A 19,077-nucleotide genomic window follows, 5' to 3' on the forward strand; every position below is an offset into this window, starting at 1 on the left:
AAGTTGAAAACATTTCTTTTTTGGACTTAGTCATTTTTCCCTCGTTCATCAGACTTTCAGATAGGGGAAATGTCAGTGAGGGTTCCGATTTCAGTTCCAGAGCGATTCGCCCAATGAGTCCTTGATATTTAGTCGTTTTCAGACAATTTTCTGGATTTTTGAAAATTTCACTTTTCTGTGAAAATATCCACTAAATGAGGGAATAATATGTGTGAGGGTACCCCAGGAGAGTTCCAAATGTGTGTCGGTAGAATATATATCCCACGGGGGTAAAATTGAAAAATGTTGAAAACATTTTTTTTTTGGACTTAGTCATTTTTCCGGCGTTCATCAGACTTTCAGATAGGGCAAATGTCAGTGAGCGCTCCGATTTCAGTTCCAGAGCGACTCGCCCAATGAGTCCTTGATATTTAGTAGTTTTCAGCCAATATTTTGGATTTTTTGAAAATTTCATTTTTTTGTGAAAATATCCACTAAATGAGGGAATAATATGTGTGAGAGTGCCCCAGGAGAGTTCCAAATGTGTGTCAGTAGAATATATATCCCACGGGGGTAAAATTGAAAAAAGTTGAAAAAAAATTTTTTTTTTGCACTAAGTCATTTTTCCGGCGTTTATCAGACTTTCAGATAGGGCAAATGTCAGTGAGCATTCCGATTTCAGTTCCAGAGCGATTCGCCCAATGAGTCCTTGATATTTAGTCGTTTTCAGCCAATTTTCTGGATTTTTGAAAATTTAACTTTTTTGTGAAAATATCCACTAAATGAGGGAATAATATGTGTGAGGGTACCCCAGGAGAGTTCCAAATGTGTGTGGGTAGAATGTATATCCCACGGGGGTAAAATTGAAAAAAGTTGAAACATTTTTTTTTTTGGACTGTCATTTTTCCGGCGTTTATCAGACTTTCAGAGAGGGGAAATGTCAGTGAGCGTTCCGATTTCAGTTCCAGAGCGATTCGCCCAATGAGTCCTTGATATTTAGTCGTTTTCAGGCAATTTCCTGGATTTTTGAAAATTTCACTTTTTTGTGAAAATATCCACTAAATGAGGGAATAATATGTGTGAGGGTACCCCAGGAGAGTTCCAAATGTGTGTGGGTAGAATATATATCCCACGGGGGTAAAATTGAAAAAAGTTGAAAAAAATATTTTTTTTTTTTTGGACTGTCATTTTTCCGGCGTTTCTCAGACTTTCAGATAGGGGAAATGTCAGTGAGCGTTCCAATTTCAGTTCCAGAGCGATTCGCCCAATGAGTCCTTGATATTAAGTCGTTTTCAGCCAATTTTATGGATTTTTTGAAAATTTCATTTTTTTGTGAAAATATCCACTAAATGAGGGAATAATATGTGTGAGGGTACCCCAGGAGAGTTCCAAATGTGTGTGGATAGAATATATATCCCACGGGGGTAAAATTGAAAAAAGTTGAAAAAAATTTTTTTTTGGACTTAGTCATTTTTCCGGCGTTTATCAGACTTTCAGATAGGGGAAATGTCAGTGAGCGTTCCGATTTCAGTTCCAGAGCGATTCGCCCAATGAGTCCTTGATATTTAGTAGTTTTCAGCCAATATTTTGGATTTTTGAAAATTTCCCTTTTTTGTGAAAATATCCACTAAATGAGGGAATAATATGTGTGAGAGTGCCCCAGGAGAGTTCCAAATGTGTGTCAGTAGAATATATATCCCACGGGGGTAAAATTGAAAAAAGTTGAAAAAAATTTTTTTTGGGACTTAGTCATTTTTCCGGCGTTTATCAGACTTTCAGATAGGGCAAATGTCAGTGAACGTTCCGATTTTAGTTCCAGAGCGATTCGCCCAATGAGTCCTTGATATTTAGTCGTTTTCAGCCAATTTTCTGGATTTTTGAAAATTAACTTTTTTGTGAAAATATCCACTAAATGAGGGAATAATATGTGTGAGGGTACCCCAGGAGAGTTCCAAATGTGTGTGGGTAGAATATATATCCCACGGGGTAAAATTGAAAAAAGTTGAAAAATTTTTTTTTTTGGACTGTCATTTTTCCGGCGTTTATCAGACTTTCAGATAGGGCAAATGTCAGTGAGCGTTCCGATTTCAGTTCCAGAGCGATTCGCCCAATGAGTCCTTGATATTTAGTCGTTTTCAGCCAATTTTCTGGATTTTTGAAAATTTCACTTTTTTGTGAAAATATCCACTAAATGAGGGAATAATATGTGTGAGGGTACCCCAGGAGAGTTCCAAATGTGTGTGGGTAGAATATATATCCCACGGGGGTAAAATTGAAAAAAGTTGAAACATTTTTTTTTTTGCACTTAGTCATTTTTCCGACGTTTACCAGACTTTCAGATAGGGGAAATGTCAGTGAGCATTCTGATTTCAGTTCCAGAGCGATTCGCCCAATGAGTCCTTGATATTAAGTCGTTTTCAGCCAATTTTATGGATTTTTTGAAAATTTCATTTTTTTGTGAAAATATCCACTAAATGAGGGAATAATATGTGTGAGGGTACCCCAGGAGAGTTCCAAATGTGTGTTGGTAGAATATATATCCCACGGGGGTAAAATTGAAAAAAGTTGAAAAAATTTTTTTTTTGGACTGTCATTTTTCCGGCGTTTATCAGACTTTCAGATAGGGGAAATGTCAGTGAGCGTTCCGATTTCAGTTCCAGAGCGATTCGCCCAATGAGTCCTTGATATTTAGTCGTTTTCAGCCAAATTTCTGGATTTTTGAAAATTTCACTTTTTTGTGAAAATATCCCCTAAATGAGGGAATAATATGTGTGAGGGTACCCTAGGAGAGTTCCAAATGTGTGTCGGTAGAATATATATCCCACGGGGGTAAAATTGAAAAAAGTTGAAAAACTTTTTTTGGGGACTTAGTCATTTTTCCGGCGTTTATCAGACTTTCAGATAGGGCAAATGTCAGTAAGCGTTCCGATTTCAGTTCCAGAGCGATTCGCCCAATGAGTCCTTGATATTAAGTCGTTTTCAGCCAATTTTATGGATTTTTTGAAAATTTCATTTTTTTGTGAAAATATCCACTAAATGAGGGAATAATATGTGTGAGGGTACCCCAGGAGAGTTCCAAATGCGTGTGGGTATAATATATATTCCACGGGGGAAAAATTGAAAAAAGTTGAAAAAATTTTTTTTTTGGACTGTCATTTTTCTGGCGTTTATCAGACTTTCAGATAGGGCAAATGTCAGTAAGCGTTCCGATTTCAGTTCCAGAGCGATTCGCCCAATGAGTCCTTGATATTTAGTCGTTTTCAGCCAAATTTCTGGATTTTTGAAAATTTCACTTTTTTGTGAAAATATCCACTAAATGAGGGAATAATATGTGTGAGGGTACCCCAGGAGAGTTCCAAATGTGTGTCGGTAGAATATATATCCCACGGGGGTAAAATTGAAAAAAGTTGAAAAAACTTTTTTTGGGGACTTAGTCATTTTTCCGGCGTTTCTCAGACTTTCAGATAGGGGAAATGTCAGTGAGCGTTCCAATTTCAGTTCCAGAGCGATTCGCCCAATGAGTCCTTGATATTAAGTCGTTTTCAGCCAATTTTATGGATTTTTTGAAAATTTCATTTTTTTGTGAAAATATCCACTAAATGAGGGAATAATATGTGTGAGGGTACCCCAGGAGAGTTCCAAATGTGTGTTGGTAGAATATATATCCCACGGGGGTAAAATTGAAAAAAGTTGAAAAAATTTTTTTTTTGGACTGTCATTTTTCCGGCGTTTATCAGACTTTCAGATAGGGGAAATGTCAGTGAGCGTTCCGATTTCAGTTCCAGAGCGATTCGCCCAATGAGTCCTTGATATTTAGTCGTTTTCAGCCAAATTTCTGGATTTTTGAAAATTTCACTTTTTTGTGAAAATATCCCCTAAATGAGGGAATAATATGTGTGAGGGTACCCTAGGAGAGTTCCAAATGTGTGTCGGTAGAATATATATCCCACGGGGGTAAAATTGAAAAAAGTTGAAAAACTTTTTTTGGGGACTTAGTCATTTTTCCGGCGTTTATCAGACTTTCAGATAGGGCAAATGTCAGTAAGCGTTCCGATTTCAGTTCCAGAGCGATTCGCCCAATGAGTCCTTGATATTAAGTCGTTTTCAGCCAATTTTATGGATTTTTTGAAAATTTCATTTTTTTGTGAAAATATCCACTAAATGAGGGAATAATATGTGTGAGGGTACCCCAGGAGAGTTCCAAATGCGTGTGGGTATAATATATATTCCACGGGGGAAAAATTGAAAAAAGTTGAAAAAATTTTTTTTTTGGACTGTCATTTTTCTGGCGTTTATCAGACTTTCAGATAGGGCAAATGTCAGTAAGCGTTCCGATTTCAGTTCCAGAGCGATTCGCCCAATGAGTCCTTGATATTTAGTCGTTTTCAGCCAAATTTCTGGATTTTTGAAAATTTCACTTTTTTGTGAAAATATCCACTAAATGAGGGAATAATATGTGTGAGGGTACCCCAGGAGAGTTCCAAATGTGTGTCGGTAGAATATATATCCCACGGGGGTAAAATTGAAAAAAGTTGAAAAAACTTTTTTTGGGGACTTAGTCATTTTTCCGGCGTTTCTCAGACTTTCAGATAGGGGAAATGTCAGTGAGCGTTCCAATTTCAGTTCCAGAGCGATTCGCCCAATGAGTCCTTGATATTAAGTCGTTTTCAGCCAATTTTATGGATTTTTTGAAAATTTCATTTTTTTGTGAAAATATCCACTAAATGAGGGAATAATATGTGTGAGGGTACCCCAGGAGAGTTCCAAATGTGTGTGGATAGAATATATATCCCACGGGGGTAAAATTGAAAAAAGTTGAAAAAAATTTTTTTTGGGACTTAGTCATTTTTCCGGCGTTTATCAGACTTTCAGATGGGGGAAATGTCAGTGAGCGTTCCGATTTCAGTTCCAGAGCGATTCGCCCAATGAGTCCTTGATATTTAGTAGTTTTCAGCCAATATTTTGGATTTTTGAAAATTTCACTTTTTTGTGAAAATATCCACTAAATGAGGGAATAATATGTGTGAGAGTGCCCCAGGAGAGTTCCAAATGTGTGTCAGTAGAATATATATCCCACGGGGGTAAAATTGAAAAAAGTTGAAAAAAATTTTTTTTGGGACTTAGTCATTTTTCCGGCGTTTATCAGACTTTCAGATAGGGCAAATGTCAGTGAGCATTCCGATTTCAGTTCCAGAGCGATTCGCCCAATGAGTCCTTGATATTTAGTCGTTTTCAGCCAATTTTCTGGATTTTTGAAAATTTAACTTTTTTGTGAAAATATCCACTAAATGAGGGAATAATATGTGTGAGGGTACCCCAGGAGAGTTCCAAATGTGTGTGGGTAGAATATATATCCCACGGGGGTAAAATTGAAAAAAGTTGAAAAATTTTTTTTTTTGGACTGTCATTTTTCCGGCGTTTATCAGACTTTCAGATAGGGCAAATGTCAGTGAGCGTTCCGATTTCAGTTCCAGAGCGATTCGCCCAATGAGTCCTTGATATTTAGTTGTTTTCAGCCAATTTTCTGGATTTTTGAAAATTTCACTTTTTTGTGAAAATATCCACTAAATGAGGGAATAATATGTGTGAGGGTACCCCAGGAGAGTTCCAAATGTGTGTGGGTAGAATATATATCCCACGGGGGTAAAATTGAAAAAAGTTGAAACATTTTTTTTTTTGCACTTAGTCATTTTTCCGACGTTTACCAGACTTTCAGATAGGGGAAATGTCAGTGAGCATTCTGATTTCAGTTCCAGAGCGATTCGCCCAATGAGTCCTTGATATTAAGTCGTTTTCAGCCAATTTTATGGATTTTTTGAAAATTTCATTTTTTTGTGAAAATATCCACTAAATGAGGGAATAATATGTGTGAGGGTACCCCATGAGAGTTCCAAATGTGTGTGGGTAGAATATATATCCCACGGGGGTAAAATTGAAAAAAGTTGAAAAAATTTTTTTTTTGGACTGTCATTTTTCCGGCGTTTATCAGACTTTCAGATAGGGGAAATGTCAGTGAGCGTTCCGATTTCAGTTCCAGAGCGATTCGCCCAATGAGTCCTTGATATTTAGTCGTTTTCAGCCAAATTTCTGGATTTTTGAAAATTTCACTTTTTTGTGAAAATATCCCCTAAATGAGGGAATAATATGTGTGAAGGTACCCTAGGAGAGTTCCAAATGTGTGTCGGTAGAATATATATCCCACGGGGGTAAAATTGAAAAAAGTTGAAAAACTTTTTTTGGGGACTTAGTCATTTTTCCGGCGTTTATCAGACTTTCAGATAGGGCAAATGTCAGTAAGCGTTCCGATTTCAGTTCCAGAGCGATTCGCCCAATGAGTCCTTGATATTAAGTAGTTTTCAGCCAATTTTATGGATTTTTTGAAAATTTCATTTTTTTGTGAAAATATCCACTAAATGAGGGAATAATATGTGTGAGGGTACCCCAGGAGAGTTCCAAATGCGTGTGGGTATAATATATATTCCACGGGGGTAAAATTGAAAAAAGTTGAAAAAATTTTTTTTTTTGACTGTCATTTTTCTGGCGTTTATCAGACTTTCAGATAGGGCAAATGTCAGTAAGCGTTCCGATTTCAGTTCCAGAGCGATTCGCCCAATGAGTCCTTGATATTTAGTCGTTTTCAGCCAAATTTCTGGATTTTTGAAAATTTCACTTTTTTGTGAAAATATCCACTAAATGAGGGAATAATATGTGTGAGGGTACCCCAGGAGAGTTCCAAATGTGTGTCGGTAGAATATATATCCCACGGGGGTAAAATTGAAAAAAGTTGAAAAAACTTTTTTTGGGGACTTAGTCATTTTTCCGGCGTTTATCAGACTTTCAGATAGGGCAAATGTCAGTAAGCGTTCCGATTTCAGTTCCAGAGCGATTCGCCCAATGAGTCCATGATATTAAGTCGTTTTCAGCCAATTTTATGGATTTTTTGAAAATTTCACTTTTTTGTGAAAATATCCACTAAATGAGGGAATAATATGTGTGAGGGTACCCCAGGAGAGTTCCAAATGTGTGTGGGTAGAATATATATCCCACGGGGGTAAAATTGAAAAAAGTTGAAAAATTTTTTTTTTTGGACTGTCATTTTTCCGACGTTTACCAGACTTTCAGATAGGGGAAATGTCAGTGAGCATTCTGATTTCAGTTCCAGAGCGATTCGCCCAATGAGTCCTTGATATTAAGTCGTTTTCAGCCAATTTTATGGATTTTTTGAAAATTTCATTTTTTTGTGAAAATATCCACTAAATGAGGGAATAATATGTGTGAGGGTACCCCAGGAGAGTTCCAAATGTGTGTGGGTAGAATATATATCCCACGGGGGTAAAATTGAAAAAAGTTGAAAAAATTTTTTTTTTGGACTGTCATTTTTCCGGCGTTTATCAGACTTTCAGATAGGGCAAATGTCAGTGAGCGTTCCGCTTTCAGTTCCAGAGCAATTCGCCCAATGAGTCCTTGATATTTAGTCGTTTTCAGACAATATTTTGGATTTTTGAAAATTTCACTTTTTTGTGAAAATATCCACTAAATGAGGTAATAATATGTGTGAGGGTACCCCAGGAGAGGTCCAAATGTGTGTCGGTAGAATATATATCCCACGGGGGTAAAATTGAAAAAAGTTGAAGAAAATTTTTTTTTGGGACTTAGTCATTTTTCCGACGTTTATCAGACTTTCAGATAAGGCAAATGTCAGTGAGCGTTCCGATTTCAGTTCCAGAGCGATTCGCCCAATGAGTCCTTGATATTTAGTCGTTTTCAGGTAATTTTCTGGATTTTTGAAAATTTCACTTTTTTGTGAAAATATCCACTAAATGAGGGAATAATATGTGTGAGGGTACCCCAGGAGAGTTCCAAATGTGTTTGGGTAGATTATATATCCCACGGGGATAAAATTGAAAAAAGTTGAAAAAATTTTTTTTTTGGACTGTCATTTTTCCGGCGTTTATCAGACTTTCAGATAGGGGAAATGTCAGTGAGCGTTCTGATTTCAGTTCCAGAGCGATTCGCCCAATGAGTCCTTGATATTTAGTCGTTTTCAGCCAATTTTCTGGATTTTTGAAAATTTCACTTTTTTGTGAAAATATCCACTAAATGAGGGAATAATATGTGTGAGGGTACCCCAGGAGAGTTCCAAATGTGTGTGGGTAGAATATATATCCCACAGGGGTAAAATTGAAAAAAGTTAAAAAAAATTTTTTTTTTGAACTTAGTCATTTTTCCGGCGTTTATCAGACTTTCAGATAGGGGAAATGTCAGTGAGCATTCTGATTTCAGTTCCAGAGCGATTCGCCCAATGAGTCCTTGATATTAAGTCGTTTTCAGCCAATTTTATGGATTTTTTGAAAATTTCATTTTTTTGTGAAAATATCCACTAAATGAGGGAATAATATGTGTGAGGGTACCCCAGGAGAGTTCCAAATGTGTGTGGGTAGAATATATATCCCACGGGGGTAAAATTGAAAAAAGTTGAAAAAATTTTTTTTTTGGACTGTCATTTTTCCGGCGTTTATCAGACTTTCAGATAGGGCAAATGTCAGTGAGCGTTCCGCTTTCAGTTCCAGAGCAATTCGCCCAATGAGTCCTTGATATTTAGTCGTTTTCAGACAATATTTTGGATTTTTGAAAATTTCACTTTTTTGTGAAAATATCCACTAAATGAGGTAATAATATGTGTGAGGGTACCCCAGGAGAGGTCCAAATGTGTGTCGGTAGAATATATATCCCACGGGGGTAAAATTGAAAAAAGTTGAAGAAAATTTTTTTTTGGGACTTAGTCATTTTTCCGACGTTTATCAGACTTTCAGATAAGGCAAATGTCAGTGAGCGTTCCGATTTCAGTTCCAGAGCGATTCGCCCAATGAGTCCTTGATATTTAGTCGTTTTCAGGTAATTTTCTGGATTTTTGAAAATTTCACTTTTTTGTGAAAATATCCACTAAATGAGGGAATAATATGTGTGAGGGTACCCCAGGAGAGTTCCAAATGTGTTTGGGTAGATTATATATCCCACGGGGATAAAATTGAAAAAAGTTGAAAAAATTTTTTTTTTGGACTGTCATTTTTCCGGCGTTTATCAGACTTTCAGATAGGGGAAATGTCAGTGAGCGTTCTGATTTCAGTTCCAGAGCGATTCGCCCAATGAGTCCTTGATATTTAGTCGTTTTCAGCCAATTTTCTGGATTTTTGAAAATTTCACTTTTTTGTGAAAATATCCACTAAATGAGGGAATAATATGTGTGAGGGTACCCCAGGAGAGTTCCAAATGTGTGTGGGTAGAATATATATCCCACAGGGGTAAAATTGAAAAAAGTTAAAAAAAATTTTTTTTTTGAACTTAGTCATTTTTCCGGCGTTTATCAGACTTTCAGATAGGGCAAATGTCAGTGAGCGTTCCGCTTTCAGTTCCAGAGCAATTCGCCCAATGAGTCCTTGATATTTAGTCGTTTTCAGACAATATTTTGGATTTTTTAAAATTTCAGTTTTTTGTGAAAATATCCACTAAATGAGGGAATAATATGTGTGAGGGTACCCCAGGAGAGTTCCAAATGTGTGTGGGTAGAATATATATTCCACGGGGGTAAAATTGAAAAATGTTGAAAAAAATTTTTTTTTGGACTTAGTCATTTTTCTGCCATTTATCAGACTTTCAGATAGGGCAAATGTCAGTGAGCGTTCCGATTTAAGTTCCAGAGCGATTCGCCCAATGAGTCCTTGATATTTAGTCGTTTTCAGCCAATATTTTGGATTTTTGAAAATTTCACTTTTTTGTGAAAATATCCACTAAATGAGGTAATAATATGTGTGAGGGTACCCCAGGAGAGGTCCAAATGTGTGTCGGTAGAATATATATCCCACGGGGGTAAAATTGAAAAAAGTTGAAGAAAATTTTTTTTTGGGACTTAGTCATTTTTCCGACGTTTATCAGACTTTCAGATAAGGCAAATGTCAGTGAGCGTTCCGATTTCAGTTCCAGAGCGATTCGCCCAATGAGTCCTTGATATTTAGTCGTTTTCAGGTAATTTTCTGGATTTTTGAAAATTTCACATTTTTGTGAAAATATCCACTAAATGAGGGAATAATATGTGTGAGGGTACCCCAGGAGAGTTCCAAATGTGTTTGGGTAGAATATATATCCCACGGGGATAAAATTGAAAAAAGTTGAAAAAATTTTTTTTTTGGACTGTCATTTTTCCGGCGTTTATCAGACTTTCAGATAGGGGAAATGTCAGTGAGCGTTCTGATTTCAGTTCCAGAGCGATTCGCCCAATGAGTCCTTGATATTTAGTCGTTTTCAGCCAATTTTCTGGATTTTTGAAAATTTCACTTTTTTGTGAAAATATCCACTAAATGAGGGAATAATATGTGTGAGGGTACCCCAGGAGAGTTCCAAATGTGTGTGGGTAGAATATATATCCCACGGGGGTAAAATTGAAAAAAGTTGAAAAATTTTTTTTTTTGAACTTAGTCATTTTTCCGGCGTTTATCAGACTTTCAGATAGGGCAAATGTCAGTGAGCGTTCCGATTTCAGTTCCAGAGCGATTCGCCCAATGAGTCCTTGATATTTAGTCGTTTTCAGCCAATTTTCTGGATTTTTGAAAATTTCACTTTTTTGTGAAAATATCCACTAAATGAGGGAATAATATGTGTGAGGGTACCCCAGGAGAGTTCCAAATGTGTGTGGGTAGAATATATATCCCACGGGGGTAAAATTGAAAAAAGTTGAAACATTTTTTTTTTTGCACTTAGTCATTTTTCCGACGTTTACCAGACTTTCAGATAGGGGAAATGTCAGTGAGCATTCTGATTTCAGTTCCAGAGCGATTCGCCCAATGAGTCCTTGATATTAAGTCGTTTTCAGCCAATTTTATGGATTTTTTGAAAATTTCATTTTTTTGTGAAAATATCCACTAAATGAGGGAATAATATGTGTGAGGGTACCCCAGGAGAGTTCCAAATGTGTGTGGGTAGAATATATATCCCACGGGGGTAAAATTGAAAAAAGTTGAAAAAATTTTTTTTTTGGACTGTCATTTTTCCGGCGTTTATCAGACTTTCAGATAGGGGAAATGTCAGTGAGCGTTCCGATTTCAGTTCCAGAGCGATTCGCCCAATGAGTCCTTGATATTTAGTCGTTTTCAGCCAAATTTCTGGATTTTTGAAAATTTCACTTTTTTGTGAAAATATCCCCTAAATGAGGGAATAATATGTGTGAGGGTACCCTAGGAGAGTTCCAAATGTGTGTCGGTAGAATATATATCCCACGGGGGTAAAATTGAAAAAAGTTGAAAAACTTTTTTTGGGGACTTAGTCATTTTTCCGGCGTTTATCAGACTTTCAGATAGGGCAAATGTCAGTAAGCGTTCCGATTTCAGTTCCAGAGCGATTCGCCCAATGAGTCCTTGATATTAAGTCGTTTTCAGCCAATTTTATGGATTTTTTGAAAATTTCATTTTTTTGTGAAAATATCCACTAAATGAGGGAATAATATGTGTGAGGGTACCCCAGGAGAGTTCCAAATGCGTGTGGGTATAATATATATTCCACGGGGGAAAAATTGAAAAAAGTTGAAAAAATTTTTTTTTTGGACTGTCATTTTTCTGGCGTTTATCAGACTTTCAGATAGGGCAAATGTCAGTAAGCGTTCCGATTTCAGTTCCAGAGCGATTCGCCCAATGAGTCCTTGATATTTAGTCGTTTTCAGCCAAATTTCTGGATTTTTGAAAATTTCACTTTTTTGTGAAAATATCCACTAAATGAGGGAATAATATGTGTGAGGGTACCCCAGGAGAGTTCCAAATGTGTGTCGGTAGAATATATATCCCACGGGGGTAAAATTGAAAAAAGTTGAAAAAACTTTTTTTGGGGACTTAGTCATTTTTCCGGCGTTTCTCAGACTTTCAGATAGGGGAAATGTCAGTGAGCGTTCCAATTTCAGTTCCAGAGCGATTCGCCCAATGAGTCCTTGATATTAAGTCGTTTTCAGCCAATTTTATGGATTTTTTGAAAATTTCATTTTTTTGTGAAAATATCCACTAAATGAGGGAATAATATGTGTGAGGGTACCCCAGGAGAGTTCCAAATGTGTGTGGATAGAATATATATCCCACGGGGGTAAAATTGAAAAAAGTTGAAAAAAATTTTTTTTGGGACTTAGTCATTTTTCCGGCGTTTATCAGACTTTCAGATAGGGGAAATGTCAGTGAGCGTTCCGATTTCAGTTCCAGAGCGATTCGCCCAATGAGTCCTTGATATTTAGTAGTTTTCAGCCAATATTTTGGATTTTTGAAAATTTCACTTTTTTGTGAAAATATCCACTAAATGAGGGAATAATATGTGTGAGAGTGCCCCAGGAGAGTTCCAAATGTGTGTCAGTAGAATATATATCCCACGGGGGTAAAATTGAAAAAAGTTGAAAAAAATTTTTTTTGGGACTTAGTCATTTTTCCGGCGTTTATCAGACTTTCAGATAGGGCAAATGTCAGTGAACGTTCCGATTTTAGTTCCAGAGCGATTCGCCCAATGAGTCCTTGATATTTAGTAGTTTTCAGCCAATATTTTGGATTTTTGAAAATTTCACTTTTTTGTGAAAATATCCACTAAATGAGGGAATAATATGTGTGAGAGTACCCCAGGAGAGTTCCAAATGTGTGTCGGTAGAATATATATCCCACGGGGGTAAAATTGAAAAAAGTTGAAAAAATTTTTTTTTTTTGCACTGTCATTTTCCGGCGTTTATCAGACTTTCAGATAGGGCAAATGTCAGTGAGCGTTCCGATTTCAGTTCCAGAGCGATTCGCCCAATGAGTCCTTGATATTTAGTTGTTTTCAGCCAATTTTCTGGATTTTTGAAAATTTCACTTTTTTGTGAAAATATCCACTAAATGAGGGAATAATATGTGTGAGGGTACCCCAGGAGAGTTCCAAATGTGTGTGGGTAGAATATATATCCCACGGGGGTAAAATTGAAAAAAGTTGAAACATTTTTTTTTTTGCACTTAGTCATTTTTCCGACGTTTACCAGACTTTCAGATAGGGGAAATGTCAGTGAGCATTCTGATTTCAGTTCCAGAGCGATTCGCCCAATGAGTCCTTGATATTAAGTCGTTTTCAGCCAATTTTATGGATTTTTTGAAAATTTCATTTTTTTGTGAAAATATCCACTAAATGAGGGAATAATATGTGTGAGGGTACCCCATGAGAGTTCCAAATGTGTGTGGGTAGAATATATATCCCACGGGGGTAAAATTGAAAAAAGTTGAAAAAATTTTTTTTTTGGACTGTCATTTTTCCGGCGTTTATCAGACTTTCAGATAGGGGAAATGTCAGTGAGCGTTCCGATTTCAGTTCCAGAGCGATTCGCCCAATGAGTCCTTGATATTTAGTCGTTTTCAGCCAAATTTCTGGATTTTTGAAAATTTCACTTTTTTGTGAAAATATCCCCTAAATGAGGGAATAATATGTGTGAGGGTACCCTAGGAGAGTTCCAAATGTGTGTCGGTAGAATATATATCCCACGGGGGTAAAATTGAAAAAAGTTGAAAAACTTTTTTTGGGGACTTAGTCATTTTTCCGGCGTTTATCAGACTTTCAGATAGGGCAAATGTCAGTAAGCGTTCTGATTTCAGTTCCAGAGCGATTCGCCCAATGAGTCCTTGATATTAAGTCGTTTTCAGCCAATTTTATGGATTTTTTGAAAATTTCATTTTTTTGTGAAAATATCCACTAAATGAGGGAATAATATGTGTGAGGGTACCCCAGGAGAGTTCCAAATGCGTGTGGGTATAATATATATTCCACGGGGGTAAAATTGAAAAAAGTTGAAAAAATTTTTTTTTTGGACTGTCATTTTTCTGGCGTTTATCAGACTTTCAGATAGGGCAAATGTCAGTAAGCGTTCCGATTTCAGTTCCAGAGCGATTCGCCCAATGAGTCCTTGATATTTAGTCGTTTTCAGCCAAATTTCTGGATTTTTGAAAATTTCACTTTTTTGTGAAAATATCCACTAAATGAGGGAATAATATGTGTGAGGGTACCCCAGGAGAGTTCCAAATGTGTGTCGGTAGAATATATATCCCACAGGGGTAAAATTGAAAAAAGTTAAAAAAAATTTTTTTTTTGAACTTAGTCATTTTTCCGGCGTTTATCAGACTTTCAGATAGGGCAAATGTCAGTGAGCGTTCCGATTTCAGTTCCAGAGCGATTCGCCCAATGAGTCCTTGATATTTAGTCGTTTTCAGCCAATTTTCTGGATTTTTGAAAATTTCACTTTTTTGTGAAAATATCCACTAAATGAGGGAATAATATGTGTGAGGGTACCCCAGGAGAGTTCCAAATGTGTGTGGGTAGAATATATATCCCACGGGGGTAAAATTGAAAAAAGTTGAAACATTTTTTTTTTTGGACTGTCATTTTTCCGACGTTTACCAGACTTTCAGATAGGGGAAATGTCAGTGAGCATTCTGATTTCAGTTCCAGAGCGATTCGCCCAATGAGTCCTTGATATTAAGTCGTTTTCAGCCAATTTTATGGATTTTTTGAAAATTTCATTTTTTTGTGAAAATATCCACTAAATGAGGGAATAATATGTGTGAGGGTACCCCAGGAGAGTTCCAAATGTGTGTGGGTAGAATATATATCCCACGGGGGTAAAATTGAAAAAAGTTGAAAAAATTTTTTTTTTGGACTGTCATTTTTCCGGCGTTTATCAGACTTTCAGATAGGGCAAATGTCAGTGAGCGTTCCGCTTTCAGTTCCAGAGCAATTCGCCCAATGAGTCCTTGATATTTAGTCGTTTTCAGACAATATTTTGGATTTTTGAAAATTTCACTTTTTTGTGAAAATATCCACTAAATGAGGTAATAATATGTGTGAGGGTACCCCAGGAGAGGTCCAAATGTGTGTCGGTAGAATATATATCCCACGGGGGTAAAATTGAAAAAAGTTGAAGAAAATTTTTTTTTGGGACTTAGTCATTTTTCCGACGTTTATCAGACTTTCAGATAAGGCAAATGTCAGTGAGCGTTCCGATTTCAGTTCCAGAGCGATTCGCCCAATGAGTCCTTGATATTTAGTCGTTTTCAGGTAATTTTCTGGATTTTTGAAAATTTCACTTTTTTGTGAAAATATCCACTAAATGAGGGAATAATATGTGTGAGGGTACCCCAGGAGAGTTCCAAATGTGTTTGGGTAGATTATATATCCCACGGGGATAAAATTGAAAAAAGTTGAAAAAATTTTTTTTTTGGACTGTCATTTTTCCGGCGTTTATCAGACTTTCAGATAGGGGAAATGTCAGTGAGCGTTCTGATTTCAGTTCCAGAGCGATTCGCCCAATGAGTCCTTGATATTTAGTCGTTTTCAGCCAATTTTCTGGATTTTTGAAAATTTCACTTTTTTGTGAAAATATCCACTAAATGAGGGAATAATATGTGTGAGGGTACCCCAGGAGAGTTCCAAATGTGTGTGGGTAGAATATATATCCCACAGGGGTAAAATTGAAAAAAGTTAAAAAAAATTTTTTTTTTGAACTTAGTCATTTTTCCGGCGTTTATCAGACTTTCAGATAGGGCAAATGTCAGTGAGCGTTCCGCTTTCAGTTCCAGAGCAATTCGCCCAATGAGTCCTTGATATTTAGTCGTTTTCAGACAATATTTTGGATTTTTTAAAATTTCAGTTTTTTGTGAAAATATCCACTAAATGAGGGAATAATATGTGTGAGGGTACCCCAGGAGAGTTCCAAATGTGTGTGGGTAGAATATATATTCCACGGGGGTAAAATTGAAAAATGTTGAAAAAAATTTTTTTTTGGACTTAGTCATTTTTCTGCCATTTATCAGACTTTCAGATAGGGCAAATGTCAGTGAGCGTTCCGATTTAAGTTCCAGAGCGATTCGCCCAATGAGTCCTTGATATTTAGTCGTTTTCAGCCAATATTTTGGATTTTTGAAAATTTCACTTTTTTGTGAAAATATCCACTAAATGAGGTAATAATATGTGTGAGGGTACCCCAGGAGAGGTCCAAATGTGTGTCGGTAGAATATATATCCCACGGGGGTAAAATTGAAAAAAGTTGAAGAAAATTTTTTTTTGGGACTTAGTCATTTTTCCGACGTTTATCAGACTTTCAGATAAGGCAAATGTCAGTGAGCGTTCCGATTTCAGTTCCAGAGCGATTCGCCCAATGAGTCCTTGATATTTAGTCGTTTTCAGGTAATTTTCTGGATTTTTGAAAATTTCACATTTTTGTGAAAATATCCACTAAATGAGGGAATAATATGTGTGAGGGTACCCCAGGAGAGTTCCAAATGTGTTTGGGTAGAATATATATCCCACGGGGATAAAATTGAAAAAAGTTGAAAAAATTTTTTTTTTGGACTGTCATTTTTCCGGCGTTTATCAGACTTTCAGATAGGGGAAATGTCAGTGAGCGTTCTGATTTCAGTTCCAGAGCGATTCGCCCAATGAGTCCTTGATATTTAGTCGTTTTCAGCCAATTTTCTGGATTTTTGAAAATTTCACTTTTTTGTGAAAATATCCACTAAATGAGGGAATAATATGTGTGAGGGTACCCCAGGAGAGTTCCAAATGTGTGTGGGTAGAATATATATCCCACGGGGGTAAAATTGAAAAAAGTTGAAAAATTTTTTTTTTTGAACTTAGTCATTTTTCCGGCGTTTATCAGACTTTCAGATAGGGCAAATGTCAGTGAGCGTTCCGATTTCAGTTCCAGAGCGATTCGCCCAATGAGTCCTTGATATTTAGTCGTTTTCAGCCAATTTTCTGGATTTTTGAAAATTTCACTTTTTTGTGAAAATATCCACTAAATGAGGGAATAATATGTGTGAGGGTACCCCAGGAGAGTTCCAAATGTGTGTGGGTAGAATATATATCCCACGGGGGTAAAATTGAAAAAAGTTGAAACATTTTTTTTTTTGCACTTAGTCATTTTTCCGACGTTTACCAGACTTTCAGATAGGGGAAATGTCAGTGAGCATTCTGATTTCAGTTCCAGAGCGATTCGCCCAATGAGTCCTTGATATTAAGTCGTTTTCAGCCAATTTTATGGATTTTTTGAAAATTTCATTTTTTTGTGAAAATATCCACTAAATGAGGGAATAATATGTGTGAGGGTACCCCAGGAGAGTTCCAAATGTGTGTGGGTAGAATATATATCCCTCGGGGGTAAAATTGAAAAAAGTTGAAAAATTTTTTTTTTTGGACTGTCATTTTTCTGGCGTTTATCAGACTTTCAGATAGGGCAAATGTCAGTGAGCGTTCCGATTTCAGTTTCAGAGCAATTCGCCCAATGAGTCCTTGATATTTAGTCGTTTTCAGCCAATATTTTGGATTTTTGAAAATTTCACTTTTTTGTGAAAATATCCACTTAATGAGGGAATAATATGTGTGTGGGTACCCCAGGAGAGCTCCAAATGTGTGTGGGTAGAATATATATCCCATGGGGGTAAAATTGAAAAAAGTTGAAAAAAATTTTTTTTGGATTGTCATTTTTCCGGCGTTTAACAGACTTTCAGATAGGGGAAATGTCAGTGAGCGTTCCGATTTCAGTTCCAGAGCGATTCGCCCAATGAGTCCTTGATACTTAGTCGTTTTCAGCCAATTTTCTGGATTTTTGAAAATTTCACTTTTTTGTGAAAATATCCACTAAATGAGGGAATAATATGTGTGAGGGTACCCCAGGAGAGTTCCAAATGTGTTTGGGTAGAATATATATCCCACGGGGATAAAATTGAAAAAAGTTGAAAAAAATTTTTTTTTGGACTGTCATTTTTCCGGCGTTTATCAGACTTTCAGATAGGGGAAATGTCAGTGAGCGTTCTGATTTCAGTTCCAGAGCGATTCGCCCAATGAGTCCTTGATATTTAGTCGTTTTCAGGTAATTTTCTGGATTTTTGAAAATTTCACTTTTTTGTGAAAATATCCACTAAATGAGGGAATAATATGTGTGAGGGTACCCCAGGAGAGTTCCAAATGTGTTTGGGTAGAATATATATCCCACGGGGATAAAATTGAAAAAAGTTGAAAAAAATTTTTTTTTGGACTGTCATTTTTCCGGCGTTTATCAGACTTTCAGATAGGGGAAATGTCAGTGAGCATTCTGATTTCAGTTCCAGAGCGATTCGCCCAATGAATCCTTGATATTTAGTCGTTTTCAGCCAATTTTCTGGATTTTTGAAAATTTCACTTTTTTGTGAAAATATCCACTAAATGAGGGAATAATATGTGTGAGGGTACCCCAGGAGAGTTCCAAATGTGTGTGGGTAGAATATATATCCCACGGGGGTAAAATTGAAAAAAGTTGAAACATTTTTTTTTTTGCACTTAGTCATTTTTACGACGTTTACCAGACTTTCAGATAGGGGAAATGTCAGTGAGCATTCTGATTTCAGTTCCAGAGCGATTCGCCCAATGAGTCCTTGATATTAAGTCGTTTTCAGCCAATTTTATGGATTTTTTGAAAATTTCATTTTTTTGTGAAAATATCCACTAAATGAGGGAATAATATGTGTGAGGGTACCCCAGGAGAGTTCCAAATGTGTGTGGGTAGAATATATATTCCACGGGGGTAAAATTGAAAAATGTTGAAAAAATTTTTTTTTGGACTTAGTCATTTTTCTGGCGTTTATCAGACTTTCAGATAGGGCAAATGTCAGTGAGCGTTCCGATTTAAGTTCCAGAGCGATTCGCCCAATGAGTCCTTGATATTTAGTCGTTTTCAGCCAATATTTTGGATTTTTGAAAATTTCACTTTTTTGTGAAAATATCCACTAAATGAGGTAATAATATGTGTGAGGGTACCCCAGGAGAGGTCCAAATGTGTGTCGGTAGAATATATATCCCACGGGGGTAAAATTGAAAAAAGTTGAAGAAAATTTTTTTTTGGGACTTAGTCATTTTTCCGACGTTTATCAGACTTTCAGATAAGGCAAATGTCAGTGAGCGTTCCGATTTCAGTTCCAGAGCGATTCGCCCAATGAGTCCTTGATATTTAGTCGTTTTCAGCCAATTTTCTGGATTTTTGAAAATTTCACTTTTTTGTGAAAATATCCACTAAATGAGGGAATAATATGT

This window comes from Phyllobates terribilis, unplaced genomic scaffold (assembly GCF_046119375.1).
Source record: "Phyllobates terribilis strain yellow unplaced genomic scaffold, ASM4611937v1 Scaffold_4__5_contigs__length_816908805, whole genome shotgun sequence".
Taxonomy (NCBI): Eukaryota; Metazoa; Chordata; class Amphibia; order Anura; family Dendrobatidae; genus Phyllobates; species Phyllobates terribilis.